Source organism: Molothrus ater, chromosome 7 (genome assembly GCF_012460135.2).
Source record: "Molothrus ater isolate BHLD 08-10-18 breed brown headed cowbird chromosome 7, BPBGC_Mater_1.1, whole genome shotgun sequence".
In the NCBI taxonomy this organism is placed as follows: Eukaryota; Metazoa; Chordata; class Aves; order Passeriformes; family Icteridae; genus Molothrus; species Molothrus ater.
This window is the reverse complement of record NC_050484.2, coordinates 6,420,274-6,437,459: the sequence shown is the minus strand read 5'-3', so window position 1 is coordinate 6,437,459 and position 17,186 is coordinate 6,420,274.

Sequence of the window (17,186 nt, the reverse complement as noted above, 5' to 3'; positions counted from 1 at the left end):
ACTTGATAACTTGCATAAAAGTAATTGGCTTGTATATTTTAGCTGTATTTGCTGATTTCAATTTGAGGAGTCAACCATTACACCCAGCTTGGAAACAGATTACATCCAAGCTGCCACTCACTGCTGATTGGGAATAATGCAAAAATTTCAGAAACAGTGTTTGAAACAGGTGCTCACAAACACTGTTGGATAGAAAGAAATAATTTAAAATTTTGAAAAAGTCGAGGGCAAAACCAAACAAAAAAAAAAAAAACCCACTAAAACAACAAGCAACCCTCCCCCCAAAAAACCCCAACAAAATAAAAACAAACAAAAACCCAACCTAAAAACAAAAACATAAAAAAACCCCAACGATAACAAAAAAACCCCAAACAAACAAAAAGCCCAAAAACAACCAAAAAAACCCCAACAAAACATAAACCCCCAAAAAGCAAAACAAAACAAAACAAAAAAAAAACCAGAAAAAAAAGGAGCTTATACTTAGATAATGCCACTTTTTCAGGCTAGATCTGCTTGCATGTTTCCAACAGGCTGGATAATGTGGAACTTTAGTGATGTGTGGGGATGCAGATAAAGGTTGGAACTTGTGCTTTAACAGGAGGCACAGGTATCACCCTGAAGACACTGAGCTTCATGATTAGACCAAGTATAAAAGCAAATAAAATGTGAGCTGTGTCTCACACATGCAAACAATATCTTCTGGCTTTGTGGTTTTTTGTTGGTTTTTTTTTTCCAATGTGGTGTATTTATTTTAGGGATTTCCATATAGGTGTTTTTAGTCTTAGGCCTGTATGCGAATTAAGAAAAGTGGAAAGTGCACGTGAGAGTTGATGAGGCATTATAGTATTTTGGAAACCTTTTTTAAAGCTTTTTGACTTAACTAATCTGTTGTTGCTAATGGATTTTCACAGTGCCAAGTCCAGATTTATTCTTCTGCTCGGGGTACTTTCTGATCCTGCTGGGAAAATACCTTCAAAATTAGCCCAAGAAGGAAGTGGAATGAGTGTGGACTCCTTCATCATCCATTTACCAAATAAATATGTATAGAAAATAACATAATTGATGGATTTTCAAATGATTATTTTTTTCTGCTGTACTGTATAATTATTGTAGGGAATTAATAGTTGCAGTTGTTTTTGTAGATATCATGCTTGGGCATTGATATGTTTGAGAACAGAAGAAAATGTGGGGTCAGGGTGGCACAACAGCAAAATAATGCCCCAGCCTTCACCAGGAAAAAGAAGTCTGACTTCTGTTAGCAAGTTTTAGTTCTTGGAAAAGTTCTTTTTTTTTTTTTTTTTTTTTTTTCCCCTCAGACAAAAATTCCTGAGCTTCAGAGGAAGATCCAGCCCTTGTGGCAGTTGTGAGTGCATGGAGTTAAGTTTGTTTATCTGAGCATCTGGAAACATCTTGTCTATACTAGACACGTATAGACATTTAATATGGCTCATTTCATCCTTGGAGCATCATATTAGAAATTACTGAAGAGAATCAGTTCAGAGCAAAAAATGTGAAAATGAATTTTTTAATGCAACGATTTTCTCGATATTACATAATATTAGAACGGAGTAGAAAATGTAAGATGAAGTATCAGAAGTTGTGCTTGTTGAAGCCAAACTTTTGCGTCTTTCTAAATGATTAGTGATATGTTTTGTATAATGGACTACAGCAGATCCCAATTTGATGGGGAAGGAGGATGGTGGCATTTCTGCTGTGGACACCCTCACTCCCTTTCCCCTGCTGTTGTTCATGGCCCTCACAGAGAGCTTTGCCTTTCTCTGACCCAGAGCAGCAGCCAAAGGGGCCCCAGAGGCCTCCCCACATCTGTGGTTGTGCTCTGAGCTACCCCAGAGAAGGCAATATTGACTTCAGAGTGGCTAATGGGAGAGACAGCAATGTCTTTACATGGTTGCTTCTCTGTCACTATTGCTCCACTGCTTCTCAAGCTCCACTCCCCTATTTCCATTAATCTGGGTTAATTGAATGGTGTAATTCTAGCAAAGCTTCCTTAGCCAAGCTGTAGACCCTTGCAGTGAGATATATAATGAAATTTCTGGGTTTAGATTTGCTTCCTGTTGGCAGCATGTAGGAAAGGAACTCAAATTTGTCATAGGAAAATATCACATGTGGTAAATCTGCACTGCTCAAGCTTATTTTTAAGACATTTCCTAAGAATCACTGTTGAAGTGCGAAAAATGGGTGGAATCTGAGGAATGCAATAGTAATAGATTAGAGTTGTATCATGAAATGTAAATAGATGGGGTATGTCTCCTTTTCATTCCTATGCAGTGATTGTCTGTATTTTTATGTATTAATACACATAATTAATTATACATATAATTAAAATCATTCAACTATGGACATTTCCTCAGTCAGTAGAGACCTGTTCCTGCCACATTTGTGTTTTCAATAGCTCTCATGTGCATAGCATTTTATGGAGACTTGGAGAGCATCCATCAACATAAAAGATTTACATCAAACAATTGTAGTAGAGCTACCTTTTTTATATTGTCACATGGCAAAAGTTTGGCATTTTAAATGTTGATACTTGCTGAACTCAAGGGAAATATTCAAGTTATGTCACCACTTAGCTTGCTGACAACTCCCATCAACCATATCCTAAACCACATTTGGGGAGAGGTTAGGGATTGAAGTTTTTAATTGAGTAAAATACTCAATATGATTTTTAGAAGTAATCAAATGTTACACATTAAACACAACAAGAATGTACAAACCTTTATCTTCCATTGCTAAACAGTGCTTCTTTATCTCTTCAAGCCAAATCCTCTGAAATACCACTCTTCCTTGCACCTTTTTTTCTCTGCCTTGCATGGTTTGTTATGCCTTGGTCGAATTTTCCTTTCCTTGTTTCATCTGCCACAGGTCTCTTAGCAGCCAGTATTTCTTCTGACTGCTGATGTTTTTCCTTCAGACTCATTTCTGGTGTTCAGCACATGCTCCCACATGACTCCTTTAATTCTCCCTGCTCGAGGCATCTTTGCTTGGAGTTCCTAAAAAAACCTGGGGAGTGACAGGCACTGAGGACAAGTGAAGATCTGTGAGAAATTACCTGCACTTGCCCTTTGAGTCAGGAGCTAGTGTGAGCACTTAAGAGGGAGCTTTGTTGACAAATGAGAAATTTTCCCTCTTGTTTGGCAAACTCAGCAAGCCTGTGCTAATATACAGCAATTTGCCTTGAAGGAGAGCCAGCCAATACCTAAAAGGCCTGGTAAAGTGCTTACTATTAATTTGTTTGAGGAGTAAGTAAATATGCATTATGTCTTTGTAGTGTGTATTCAGCAGGTGCTTTTCCAATAAAAGGAAACATACAAATCACAGTAATGATCCTCAGATACATGGGCCAAAAAGTTGGCTGTGTCTGTGGCTTTTTCCCTCCTTAGAGGGTCAGTCAGTAGTGGTAAGACATGACTGTGTTAATTGTAGAAAATGAAGATGCAGGACAAATGCATCATGTATCATCTCAACCGATATGATTTGGATCTCTTAAGTGCTGGAAGACAGGTAACAGCAAACAACTCTGAGACGTCCAAAACTCCCATAAGCAAGTTATATTTCCTACCTGTTCAGCTTTTCCCAAGCTGTTGTTGATGATTTTTTTGAAGGATTAATCAATGGTAAGTCACTGCTGACTGCTTCACTGGGCCCCAAAGAGAACCAAGTGACTGGAGCTGAGGTTTCCTTTTGATTGGGTTTATTCATTTCCATGCAGGACAGGATGGATTGGATGCACACAGCTATTGATCTTGTAGTTGTTAATTGTTACTCATCAAGTGGTTGGCTGGATCTCTCTTACATCAGCCATGTCCATTCAGTAGCTTTTATGGCAAAACTGTGGAAAGAGGTGAGACAACACCATCACCTGGGAGCAGGCAGTAAATGATTAGCTGGGATTTCCCTCTGTAGCATTTCTGGTGCATTCCTGTTTGCCTCCATCCCACCCAGGGTTTACCATCCTGCTCAGTCTCTTCATCGAAATGTGAAGCCTTGGGTGTCATCTGAGGACACTTAAGGTGGAATTCCTTCCATAGAGGATGTAACTTCAGTTGTTAGTGTCTTTTTTAAATCTGGCTTAAGACCAGCTTAAACCTAGATTTTAGGTGACTAAAACTTATCTTTTTAGCTCATTTTAGGTTTGTCTGTGGATGATTTTGTGGAAGTTTCTGCAAGTGATGTACTAAAGGCTGTGAGCTTCTTATTAGAAAACTAGAAATTAATCTCAAAAATTCAGGAAAATATTATGGATTTGACCATAATATAAGTGGACCATACATAAATTAAATGTTCTATTTTCCCTAGTATTTCACTTCCTACTGCATTTCTTTAGTTTTAATATAAAATTGTCAAGTCTGGTTTATATTCCACAGTACTATTTGCTCTTATCTGAATGATTTTGCTGCTGGTAAGGCATTAGCATACTAAAAAGCACAGGATGCTCACAGTAAATTGGCATTGCTGACACCACCTGCTTCTTCCCTCTTAAAATGATTCCTTAAAACACGTTATATTCTTTTATTAAGTCACCTAAATTTGCCAGTGCATCACTCCCTGGCTGATACCTTTTGTTTCCCAAGTTGTCAGACCTACTTTCTCCTCTCTCAATATCATATCACTTTGTTCCTTTTCATCCATCAAGTTTGATTTTGGAGAGAGTTTCAGTGAGTTTCTTGGAAAAGATGTAATGTTTGGGAGGGAATAAAACAAAGACAAAAATAAAGAGTTGAGAGCAAAATAAGGCTTTAAGGACCCAAGGTAGATCAGTAATGGAACAAATGAACATCAGTGAGGATTTTGTTTGGGTTATTTTTGTACTAATATTGTACTCTTACCTGTTACCTTCATTGCTTCTTTTACTCTTTTTTTTGTCGCTTTTGCCTGTTCTGTCTCCCAGCTGTGCCTGATTTCAAGGCTGGTTTGAAAATGAGGGTTTGATACCTAATTACCTAAAGACTCTATAAAAGAAAAATACTCAGAAATGTGAGGTTTGAGATATGATTTCTATGTGTATGAAACTGAATATGTTGCTAGCACTGAGGAGGGTTTTAGTCAGTATTTATATGGTTTAGAGGAGGAGTTTTTGTGTATCTTTGTTATTGTTGAGATGCATATATGAGATATATATATATACACACACACATTTGTGTAGAGATAATAATGGAATTAATTTTATTATAAGTTGTTTTCAAGTTTTTATACTTATTTAAAGTCTGACCTTAATTCATTACTTACATCAAAACAGTTCATTATATTTCTTGGACAAAGAAATAGTTTATTGTATTTTATTGGTACAAAGCAATTAACGTCAATAATTGGCAAGAGTTTAAAACAAATTATTAAGGCATGTATGCTACTCATTAAGGCATGCAAATATATTTTGTGTGTATTTTATCAGTTTCCATGCTAATGGCCTTGCTTTCTTCCTTGCTATGGATAAACTGGTTTTTTATCAATTTCTTCTCCTGCTAACTCAGTTATTGAGCTTACAGGCTAGCTACTAATCCCATCTACATCTCTTATCTATGTGTTTTTTACAATGCTTTTGGATTTGTATGTCTAAAGTAAGTAGGAAACTATTAGTAAAGTATGATTTAAAAAAACTATCTGGAGGTTCTGTCAATCTATATCACATTGGCAGAGAGAGCTTCCACCAGACACTCCTCATTTACTTGGTGGGGTGCTTGCTCTCCAGAAACACTGGGGATTTTCTGTTGCTCTTTGTGATATTTTTTTTGCCTCTGTTTTTCTCTGAAGTTGCCTTGTTGATGTGGTTCTGAGAGGCTTTGCCTTGCTCAGCACAGTGTAGCAGAGCTGAGTTCAGAGACGGCTCACTGCCCTGTTTTGATTTCTTCTGGGGTTTCCGCGAGCACATCCATTGCCTGTGTCAAGGGCTTTCTGCTGGGCTGCAGAAAGCTGCAGTGAATTAGAAGAAGAAAAATAATCTGCCAGCAGTCTTGCAGTTTTCCCACTGACCTGAATTCATGAGGAAAGGAATTATTTTTCCCTGGCTAAGCTCTGTACTTGTCTGCAGAGATAACTGAGAATCTGACTTGGACTTTCTCTCCAGGTGTGTTGATGTAAACAGAGAGTGCTCCATTGACTTATGTGGGATTTGGAGCAGGTGCTTAAAACTGGTGTTATGAGAAAAAAGACAATCACCAGACATTTTGTGAGCTTGTACAAAAGGCTGTAGTGAATTTATTTCACATAGAATTTAGTTACCTGGAGCTGTGGAGCCAGAGTTAAGATTGTGTTCTCCTCTTTGTTGTGCATCTGAATTATTGCAATGACTCTGCTTCAGAGGAGTTGAGTAGGGAAGCAAACCTTACATGATTTCACAAGTATTGATCTTCAGAATACTATTAATGATCTGGGTAAGTGCCTGGAATACAAAACAGCCTCTGCTTGCTCTTGGGGATGCTTCTAAGTTGTAAGAGATGGAAACTGAAAATACATCCCTAATAGGTGCTACACTTGCCAATTAAATTAAAGTTTTGAGGTGTTCATTACTTAATTTTTTTTAAAATCTAGATATTATCTTTAGTTTAGCACAGTTTCTTTGAAAATATTGGTATGGTCCTTCTGCTGAAAGTGATAAAAAGTGAATACTCTGTAGGTCCCTACCACAGGATTGAGTACAAAGACTTTGCATCTTTCTGAAAGGAAGAAGTTCCTTAAACTCTAACAAAAAATTAAAACAGGAAAAAAAAAGAAAAATTAAACCAAAATGGAAAAACCAAGCCCACACACACCAAAAAAACCCCAAAATTGCTATTTACAGAGAACCCTGTTCACATCTGTGTGTTTTTGACTCTGTACTTGTCTTTGCTGCCTAGATGGGGAGGTGTTGAATGCTCTGTACAAATCAGTGAAGTTCAACTGCTGCCTAAGATTTTTCCCTGGTCAGGTTGTTGCTGCTATTGTTCAGGAAGGCACACTAAGCTGAAATATTTCCCAGGCAGCTCTAGTACCAAGCAGTATCTGTTGTGGCCATACTTACCCATGCCAGGAGCTTTCCAAGTTTCTGTGTTAAAAGCAGAAGGAATTTCACCTCTTTTTTTACACGAGTGTCACAGACGTAGTTTATGAAAAATCCTTTTGACAGGATTTTTTTTCTCCTGAGAAGCTGAGAAGCCTCAGAGGAAAAGAAAAACAATAATTATCTGCTGCTGTAGAATGCAACAGGTGCATCTTTAATTGGTCCATGTGAGTTGTTTCTGCTTGATGACCAGTCACAGGTCCAGCTGTGTCAGGACTCTGGTCAGTCACAGGATTTTATCATTCCATTCCTTTTCTTGCTAGCCTTCTGATGAAATCCTTTCTCTCTTTAGTATAGTTTTAATATATAATTTTCTTTTAATATAATATATATAATAAAATAATCAGCCTTCTGAAACATGGAGTCAAGATTCTCATCTCTTCCCTCATCCTGGGACCGCTGTGAACACCACTGCACATGAGTAATGACAAGTCAGAGCAGAAGCATATTTAAAAAAAAAATCAAATTTGACTAAAATAAAGATATTTATTTTAGAATTTAGAATAATGCTTTGAACTCTATTGCAGGAGGCAGTGTGAAGTATTGGGCCTGAACTGGGGAAAGGGAGGAGCTCTTTTTCTTGTCCTGGCTGGCTGGGACAGGGACCCTTGAGCTTTGGTGTCCATTGGCAGGATGCTCTGGGTACCAGCAGAGCATCACTGGCTGTTTGTGACTCAACATGCTTGGCTTAAACATGAGACACAAATTTTCCCTCTTGAGATGAGGTTTCCCCAGAAGTGTTTCTGTGCAGCAGGGAGCTGTGGCACAGCAGAATGCTGAGCAGGGAAAAGAGGCACAGCAATAATGAAGACTTTAATTTTATATTAGATTCGTTTGCTCATCAGCCAAGAAAGAGCGAACACGCACAATCAAAATCCCTCCTATAAACATGTTTGAATTCATTAATAAGCACTCAATTTTTTAGAAGATAAAATTTTAATTAAAAATATTAATTTGCTTGGCAGCATGCTTGGGTGATTTCTTCTCTCCTTGCCTGATAAAATGGTTGCAGGGAGAAGACTGAGCTTAAGGTTTTCGCAATGAAACTGTTGTTAGTTTTAAAAATATAAATTCCAATTTTTCCAACAAAATATATCCTTTTTCTAGGCTAGGATGTTTTAGGGTACAATTTGTATGAATAAGTTTTTGTAAAAATGAGTAGAAAGAGGAGTGATTTTCAAATAAAATATGCACGTGGGAGATTTAATGAGGAGCCTATTTTTATTAGGATGTTTGTTTGCCAAGAAGTTCAATATTTAAAGCTAGGCAAAAATTAAAGAAACAACCCCCAGATGTTTGCAAGCCCCTGCTCTCTCTGCTGTATTGTTTATTCTCTGTATTCAGTCCAGATAATTTTCAAATTCCAAATTGTCTCCATAGGGAATAGTCACAACAGAAGTGAGGTAAATTTCTGATAGTTTGGTTTTGCCTGGGATTTGTTGCTGCTATTTTTAGACATTTCTGGGGTGGATGAAGGCATCAGTCTATACCTGTCTTTGTTGTTTATTTCCATTAAGCAGACCACTTGTTACTAAATGTAGTAATTTGCTTATATAATTCTAATTTTCTTTTTTTTTGGTGATGAGTGTTGTAGTTTGACAAGCTCCCAGCTGTATCCTTTCTCACTTCCATGACACATGGATTGTCCTGGAATGCCTGAATGTTGGTTAGTTTGGGGAGGTGATGTGTGGGTGCTCTGTTTAGACCTGATTTTTTGGTTTAGTGCTCATGGGGATTTTGTTTGCTGTGTTTGGGTTTTTTTTTCCTGGTTGTTGTTGTTGTTTGTGCTTTTTGTTGTCTTTATTTTTGACAGTCTATTAGAGAGTAGAATACAAAAAAAATCCTGGAAAGAACAGCAATTGTCTGCAGCAGGGAGAAAAGCAAATAGGTGCATGACTCTGCTTAGACAAAATAGGAAATTTGGATTTCCCTTCTCTTCCTCACTCCAGCCTTCATAGTCCTCTTTTAATCACACGGTTTTTGTTCAACACCTTGTGGTGATGCTTAATTGGCAAAACTTGATTCTGCTCTAAGACAAAGCTTTGAGCCACTGCTGAGATACCTATCAGGACCAGAACCTTAGTGTTTTAGGGTCTCCATACCAAACTATTTCTCAATAATCTGTTTATGTATATATCTGTGTGCCTGCTCAAGCTTATCCCTTCAGTCTGGAGAGAACTGTATCTGAGCATCTACAGGCGGAATGCCCATGTTGATTTATTTCTGTAACTACAGAATATATGAAATTTTAGATGTTCTTTTATTTATAAGCATCCTGGCTTAGAAGTTTGAGTTTCTTTATCACGTCTATTAGCAGCTCAGTGAGAGCAATATATCCTTATTTAATGCCAGCCCTGTCTTCTTCAGGCACCCTGGCACTTGGGTGATGAAGAAACCTGTCATGTAAACTGTGCGCCATTGTCTCAGGTTCACTGTGCTATTATTTTGGGTTTATGCAGACAGGACACACACTGTGTACTTACTTTACACATGCATTTTCCTCTCCTTGAGTAGGAGCCAAATCTGGGCATCTGTGCCTGTGCTGATTCACAGCCTCACAGACAGTTTGAATTCCTTAACCAGCCCATGAGATAGAAGCTGAGATTCTTTTTTCCCCTGACCCCTGGCTACTCATCTTTTAGTGGATTGTTGCCTCCTGTTAAGTGATTGACTCAGTCTTATGTGGCCATAAATCCAATTGTGATGAATTCCACTGCAAAAAGGTGAATCAATGTTAGGTTGATTTAATGGTTGTTATTCCCAAAGTTGCTTTGCAATCTCTTCCCTTTGGCTGGCTGCATGTGAGTTCTTCATTAGAAGTTAGGCTGTTCCATGTAGTATTCTGCCACTTTTTAATGAGAGAAGATATGCATGTCTTCAGAGGGTAATGAGAAAGCTGGAGTGGATAGAACAAGGAGCACAGAGAGAGAGTGCCCTTTGATGAATTCATGGTGTCTCACTGCATCTCTACCTTGAGGGAAGATGCTCTTGTCTTTATATATAAATTAATTTTAAAAGTTCTAAGTTGCTAGTTTCATCAAAGTATATTTCATAGTCTAGGAAAGAAAAGCTGAGCTCTAAATCCATGCTTGATCAACAAGTTATTTTTAGTCAATGCCTCTCTGGAAACTGTGTCCTAAAGAGTAAAACTTTGTGTTCTGGCATTATTTTTCATTATTTTCCATTGATGGTAAGAGATCAGAGACCATACTTAGTTACAGTACTGTGTGACACTAAAAGAAAAAAAAAGTCCCTAAAACATCTTTATTAATTGCATATTCCTGTTTCAAAGTTTTCACTTTTGCTCCATTTAAAAAATAGACATTCTTCCTAGCAAAGCTTAACACTGTAAGAGGAAATTTTAACCTTATTTGCTGATGTATCATCCCCAATAGTGAAGGTGTAACAGGCCAAAAAATACCAACAGCTTCACTCTTATTTTTTTCTAGCCCTCAGGTGGAGGCTGTCCATGAATGTCCTTCCCCTCTCTGACAATTCAGTTTTCTGGTTTTTTGTGTATGCTGATTACAAGCCTTTTGATAACATTATTTTATAGCTATGTTCAAGATGTATTTTTAAAAAGAGATCTAAGAAAATTTTACGGAATAGAATTTGGGCTGAGGTTCTACTGTGCCACTGTGGTACTAGAAATCCATCAGTATTCCTGCTGTTCACCTCATTTTCCAATAGTCACCCATTACTGCTTTGACAAATTCAGCCTCTGGATGTGGATGTTTCATCAACATGCCTGGTGCCTGGTTTTGAAACCCATTTTTGCTGGAAGCACGTACACCCTTTCTGTAAGAACCTGCCAGTGAAATTCTCTGCAAATGTGTGAACCTGGGGTTTGAAATGTGCAATAATCTTGGCATCAAGGACCATGGGTTCCATGAAGTCATGGATACACACGGAAGCAGAATGTGCTACTGCCCTGAGCAGAAGCTTCTCTATCCTCTTGGTGGCCACCAAGTAACTGTAAGGAAATCCCCAAGGACAAACCTGAGGAAGCAAATGGCTTCAGTAGCTTTGCAATTGGGTTTTTCGAAGCTCCTTTTTTCAGGAAACCATGAGCTCCAGAAATGGCACTTTTCTAGACAGCACAGGTCTAAACAAAGTAAGGTGCATATCATTTCACTGCCATTTTAGCCTTGCTCCATAACTGAAAATGTTAACTACCTTTTTGTGTGCACCATTTCCAAACTGCAATGTGTCCCTCTGCAGCTAAACTCTTTTTCAAAAGGCTTTGTTTCTCTTGCTGTCCGTGTGTCGAAGTTCTTGTGCTTCAAACAACTGATATTTTATTTCTCTGTTGGCTGGATTAATTACTTTCAGAATGGACTATGCTCCTCTGATTGCCACAACATCAGTGAGTTCTTGCCAAATTAATTTTCTGTTTGTAGATGGTCCATTAACTACAATAGAAAGCCTCAGTCCCCCAGGCAGAAATGCAAGCAGCACATCAACTCCTGTTTTGCTGTGTTGGAACAAGCAAATAGAGAATAAATACATCTGCTATCAGGTTGAATCCAGGCAGTTTTCCAGTTTGTCTCAAAATGATCAATGGGCTGAAAACACTTCTCTTGCTTCTGTTGGCCTTTTGAATTCACCTATTTAAAACAGAGAATGGAAAATGCATTTTACATAGCATCAAATAAAACAACATTACTGCTACCCTTGCCCCAAATAAAAATATCTTTATTCCTAAGAATAAAGGAAGGCCAGGTGAAGGGATATAATTACTTACTAAAGCACCTTCTGTGAAAAAACTGCCACTCCTTGGAGCTGAGCTCTCATTATCATCCAGCAGAGACAGTGGTGTTGAAATCATCATGTAAAATGTTTTTAAGGCATAAATAATTTTCACTTTCAGTGGCAGGTAATTTACATGACTTCCTCATCTTCTGCCTGCTTATGGGCCAACACAATAGCTGGTGGTCTATGCTAATCTATTCAAATACTGGAATAAATTCATGAGCAGAAAAAGTAATGTAACCTCTTCATATTGCTAAACCTGTTTTACCATCTACTTTACTTTCTTTTACAATCTTTAATCTCTGCCAAGGTTAGACATGGCAGCAGCTAATGCTGGAGCAGCTCAGCAGCTGCTGTACGTTTTCAGCCTTGAGGTATCTTTATTAGAGAGGCTACTGCTGCTGCTTTTTTACATATTAGTGCAATTTATTTGATTTGATCATGTGAAGAAAGGTAGTCACAAACAGCATGGAACAGCATTTTCTTAGAGCCTAGGAAGTGCTGACAGGTTCCTAGAAAAGTTTTTGTGCTGTGACATAGCTCTAGCTGTAGAGGTTAAAACAGAGGGACCCTGTGGCAACTTGGAATATAGCTTTTTTTGTCCCCCCCCCTCCAAGACTATAAACCTGCTCACCTCTTAAACAAAAACACCTCTAACAAGTGTAACAGAACCACAGGCACTGTGTGGGACAAGCAAGAGAAGAGAGGACAGACTACAGACTAGAGCTGCACAGATTTTTCAGGAAGTTGCCCCACTGCTGAGAAGCAGAGATTTGCTGGCCTTTATTTTCCTCACCATGCATGCACAAAATCCTGGGGAAAAGGGACTATGAAATTGGAAAGGAAATTTTCCAGGTTCCACACCTGCAGGATGTAAAAGAAATAGAAATGAAACCCCCCTGGCATTTCCTCAGCCGTGTAGTTTCCTCCAGGCACTGGAGTGGTGAGGTCAGTGAGAGGAACAGAGAGCCCAGCTGGTGTCACAGGCATGGGCAGCAGCCAAATGGGACATCCACTCCCCTTGGAGGACGTGCCAGACCTCTCCATGTTCATGCTGGCTTCTAGCATGCCCATTCCTGCCTGACTGCAGCCATTTCCTTGGTCATCCATATGGGCTGTTTCTCCTATTAGAGCCTAGCTGAAAAGATCACTTGGGAGCAAAGTCGTGGTATTATCAATTGCTGTTCTTGTATTTAAATTATTTTGACTGTGGAGAGGAGAAACAGAAAGTAATTGAGGTCTCAATTAGGTAGGGAGGCAAAGCTTTTCCAATACTATGGGCAGTTTTTGATGCTGGCTCCAAGCATGCTCATAAAGAGGGATAAAAGGAATGGTGAGGGTGGATTATCCAACTGTAACTTGCTGTTTACTTGGTCTGAAGTGCCTGAGCTGGGCAGGACTGGGCTTGTGTGCTGGTACAAGGTTCCCTAGTGCTTCAGACAGAGTACTTACACCTGGCACAGCCAGTGTGTGTGTGTAGCCACAGCTGGCCAGCTGTTCCAGGTGTGCAAATTGCACCTCTTATTGCAGCTGGGAAACTTTACAAGTTTCTAGAGCACTCATTTAATTGGGACAAAGTTGGCAAGTGGAAAAAGGGCAGTATAAAGGTAATTCTTGGTGTAATTCTTCTGTACCTGCTGTTTTATAGTATGGATTTTGGTTGGTTTTGGAATTAGGGGAAAGAAAATACTTCCACTGTCCTGGCCTTGTTTATGGTTGAGACTGCGATGCCATGACTTTTTTAATGCTTACTGGGATTGGAGCACCTTCTGCTAAGACTTCAAATCTGTGAGTGTGTACCTGGCAAGTCCACTGGGAACAACGTTCTCTTAGCAGGATGAATATTAATGCAAAAATTTGCAAGCAGGACAAGATGATAATTTGGTTTTTTTTGCCTCTCTAAACAGCTACGGTTGCAGGAAAATATTGCTGCAAAAAAAACCCAAAAACCAGACAGTGATATAATTGATATAATTTGGTATAAGATTTTAATTCATTATTTAATGTTAATGAAAGTCTAATTGAACTTCTGTTGAATTGTCCCATGAGGACATTGTGGTCATTATTATTTTTGTGTATGGTAGAGGATCAAGACAGTGAAACCTCTGATTTTACAGAGTCATTGACAAACTACAATTTGAACAGAAATTCAATCTTTTAGTTGGCTGCCCCCGGCCTTGAGGAGAACACTGAGTCATTGTTCTGGAGGAAGGTTCAGAAGGGTTGGTGTAGCACAGAAGACTTGTTTAATACAAAATAAGGAAGTGGATGAAGAGCATGGTAGAATTCTAAAACAGTGCCAGAAAGGAATGTAAGAGATAGTGAGGATGTTACTGCTGGGTTATCTCAGTGAGCTTTTTACAGGCAGTTTTTGCTGGTATTCATTACTAACCTTAAACCATAAAACTAGTTTATGCTAATCAAAATGCCCATTTAAAGCCCAGAGGGAATAATCACTATAGAAAAGGATTTGAATATTGTGTAGGAAAAATGGAATGATCTGGATGGGAGGAGTGGGAAGAAGAGAAATTCAGAAGTAAGGAGTGAGATATCATAAACCCAGTTAGGAGTTACATGGGGCATCTCTGAGTTTCTGATCAGCTGGAGATGGCTGAGAAGGGTAGAGTGAAGATAATTTGTGCAGGAGCTGTGGCAAGTCATGGCTGGAATGGGATGGAAAAGTCCCTGTGTTCTCCAGGGAGGGGATCAGACTGGAGTGAGTACAGAGAAAACCAAGTCGCTGCCCTGTGACTACAGTGGTCATTAAGAATTCATTTTTAAAACACAAGAATATTCTGTTTAACTCTGTTTATCAGTAAGTAACAAAGTTAATGCATCCAGTACATTTATATAGTGCTTAAGTTGTTTGTCTTCATTATTCATTAAAAGATTTTAGGTTTTCTGAATATGTTTTTCCTGCAGGTGCAATGTTACTATAATAAATTACCATTTGAATGAATATTTATAATACAACTGTGCCCTCAGTGCTGCAACATATTATATTAGTCATGCTGATTCTCAGGGCTTCGATATGTATTTTTACTAGTATACAATGGTGTTATACTTTGTCTTACATTAACAGTTCAAGATAAATGAAGCTGTTTATTCTTTGATGGGAAAATAGTCCTCCTCTCTTGTGATTGAGGTACTAAGAGTGCAGTCTTCTAGACTAATAAATGGAAATAACCCTTTTTTTCTGCTGTTCTGAATTGATAGTCAGTATTTCACTTCATTTTGCATATGCTGCCTGCACCAGGCATCCATTGCACAGTAGATTAAGTGGTGCCTCCTGGATTGCCCTCAGCTGCCTGCTGCACATGCTGGAAATCTCCAGGTAGATTTCTGCCCCATTTTTTGTAAGGCTCAAGGACTTAATTATCTGAAGAACTGCAGAGGCACAGCTGTTCTCTGTGTGGCACAACTAATGCCCGTATTTGTAAATGCATGCACAAAAATTAAGACTTGATGGAGTGCCCTAAAAAACCTGAGAGGATGAGAGCACTTGGATGAGGGGAGTTGCTTTTATTTCATCTTAAAGGGCTCTTTTCAGGAGACAGAGGTGGCCTGTGGCACCAGTGCAGTTGGAACCAGCCTGTGGCTGAACTTTTGAACTAAATCCTTGACTAACTCCCTGTGAGAGCCCAATATATGTCTGAAGAGTCAGGCAGAAAGGTTTCTCTTTAAAATCTGTTTGTTGTGTTATATCTCTACTTGCTTTTTTTTTTCTGGTGCTTTTTTTAGTCCCGTTTTCAAGACTGAGCTTTGTATTTCTGAAATTCTGCATTCTCTTCTGTGGAGGGCCTGGGAAATGCTGGTGCCCAGTGTCATTTAGAAATTTTTTTCCCTTAATTCTGCAATCAATTAAAAAAAAGTATATAAATAATTAAAAAAAAATAATAATAAGTAAAATAATAAAAATAATAATATTACCAAGGAAAGAATTAAAAGCCTAATCAGTGTTCTGTTTACCTGTGTCATCTGTAAGATTCAGTGTATTTGAAACACTTCATAGGTAGTTTGAACACTGTCATAGGTAGAATCATGGATAAACCATTCAGCAGCTGGAAGGATAATTTCCCAGTTGCCTTTTGTACTCCTTTAAAAAAACAAAGAGTATCACAATCACATTACCTAGACCACAATCATGGTCAAAAACAGAATAAATATAAAGCATGTAACTACCTGCCTGTGTCCAAAGGTAAATTATTAGAAAAGATAAAATAAAGCAGTTAAACATTATAAATGCAGATGACATGAGATTAGGGCACAAATGATAATCATGAGTCAAGGAAGATGGGATATTTAGCAATACTTAGAAAGATCATCTTTGGATTCTCAGCATAAAGGTTTCAGGTACTTTTGGATCAAAACCACATTCACATAGGTAGGCTGATTCTGAAATGTTTATTTTTCTGTTCTGTCCTTGTAAACAAAGAGTATGTGGATGAGAAACACAAAGGTATCAGTGTGGGTGCCCAAGTGTCTGTCTGCATTTCACCTCATTACCTGGTGACCCCGTGTAGCTGCACTGAATGATGGCTCTAAATGTTCACAATTAGCATCACAGGTGGAAAGAAATCTGCCATAAATAATCTCCTAACAATATCAGAGCCTGTAATTTTCCAGCTATAAACAGAATTGCTCCCATTTGGTGTGTGCTGTGATGAAGAGGAGCAGGAGACAAGCATTTAGTGGTTCAGATGTTCCCTCCCACTCGGAGAGCACAGTGGGAATGATGGATCACCTCCGATGCCATTAGCTCTGCCTGAAGTAGCAAGCTAATGCAAGGTAAATTAGAGGGCCTGGGTTTGAGCCAGAAATGCACCAAAAGGCATAAGGTAGCACTTAGGAATCTCTGCTGAAGGCTGCACTCCACAGGAGGTGGGGATGGAGCACTACATCCCCCAGCATGCCCATCAGATGTTGAGGTCTCTTTTCTTAATAACCCAGAAACATCCTTATGTAATTAACAAAGCACTCAGATGGAGGTGTGGTTCCCCAGAGAAGTGAAATCTTTATTTCTCCTTCGCTTCCTTGTTGTTTCCCAGTGCTCCTGGCATTTCAGAAGCCATGTGGTCAGCAATCAGCCTGTATTATATCTAAATGGGATCTTTAGGCCATCAGCTATTAAGTGTGTAATGCTTTCTTATTTTCTCAGCCCTTTGTATGAACTTGGCACTACAAACCCCAGATTTTTTCAAAGGCATCCTGTAAAATGCCTGTCTGCAATTGCTCCACTGAAGCTGGGGGCACTGATTATTGAGTCAGGGTGAATTCTTTTCCAGTGCTCAGAAGCCTGTAAGATTAAATGTGTGACATGTAATAAAAGTGTGGACTTGGGCCTATCTTCAGATAAATTTCTGGTGGAAGTTCAAGTATC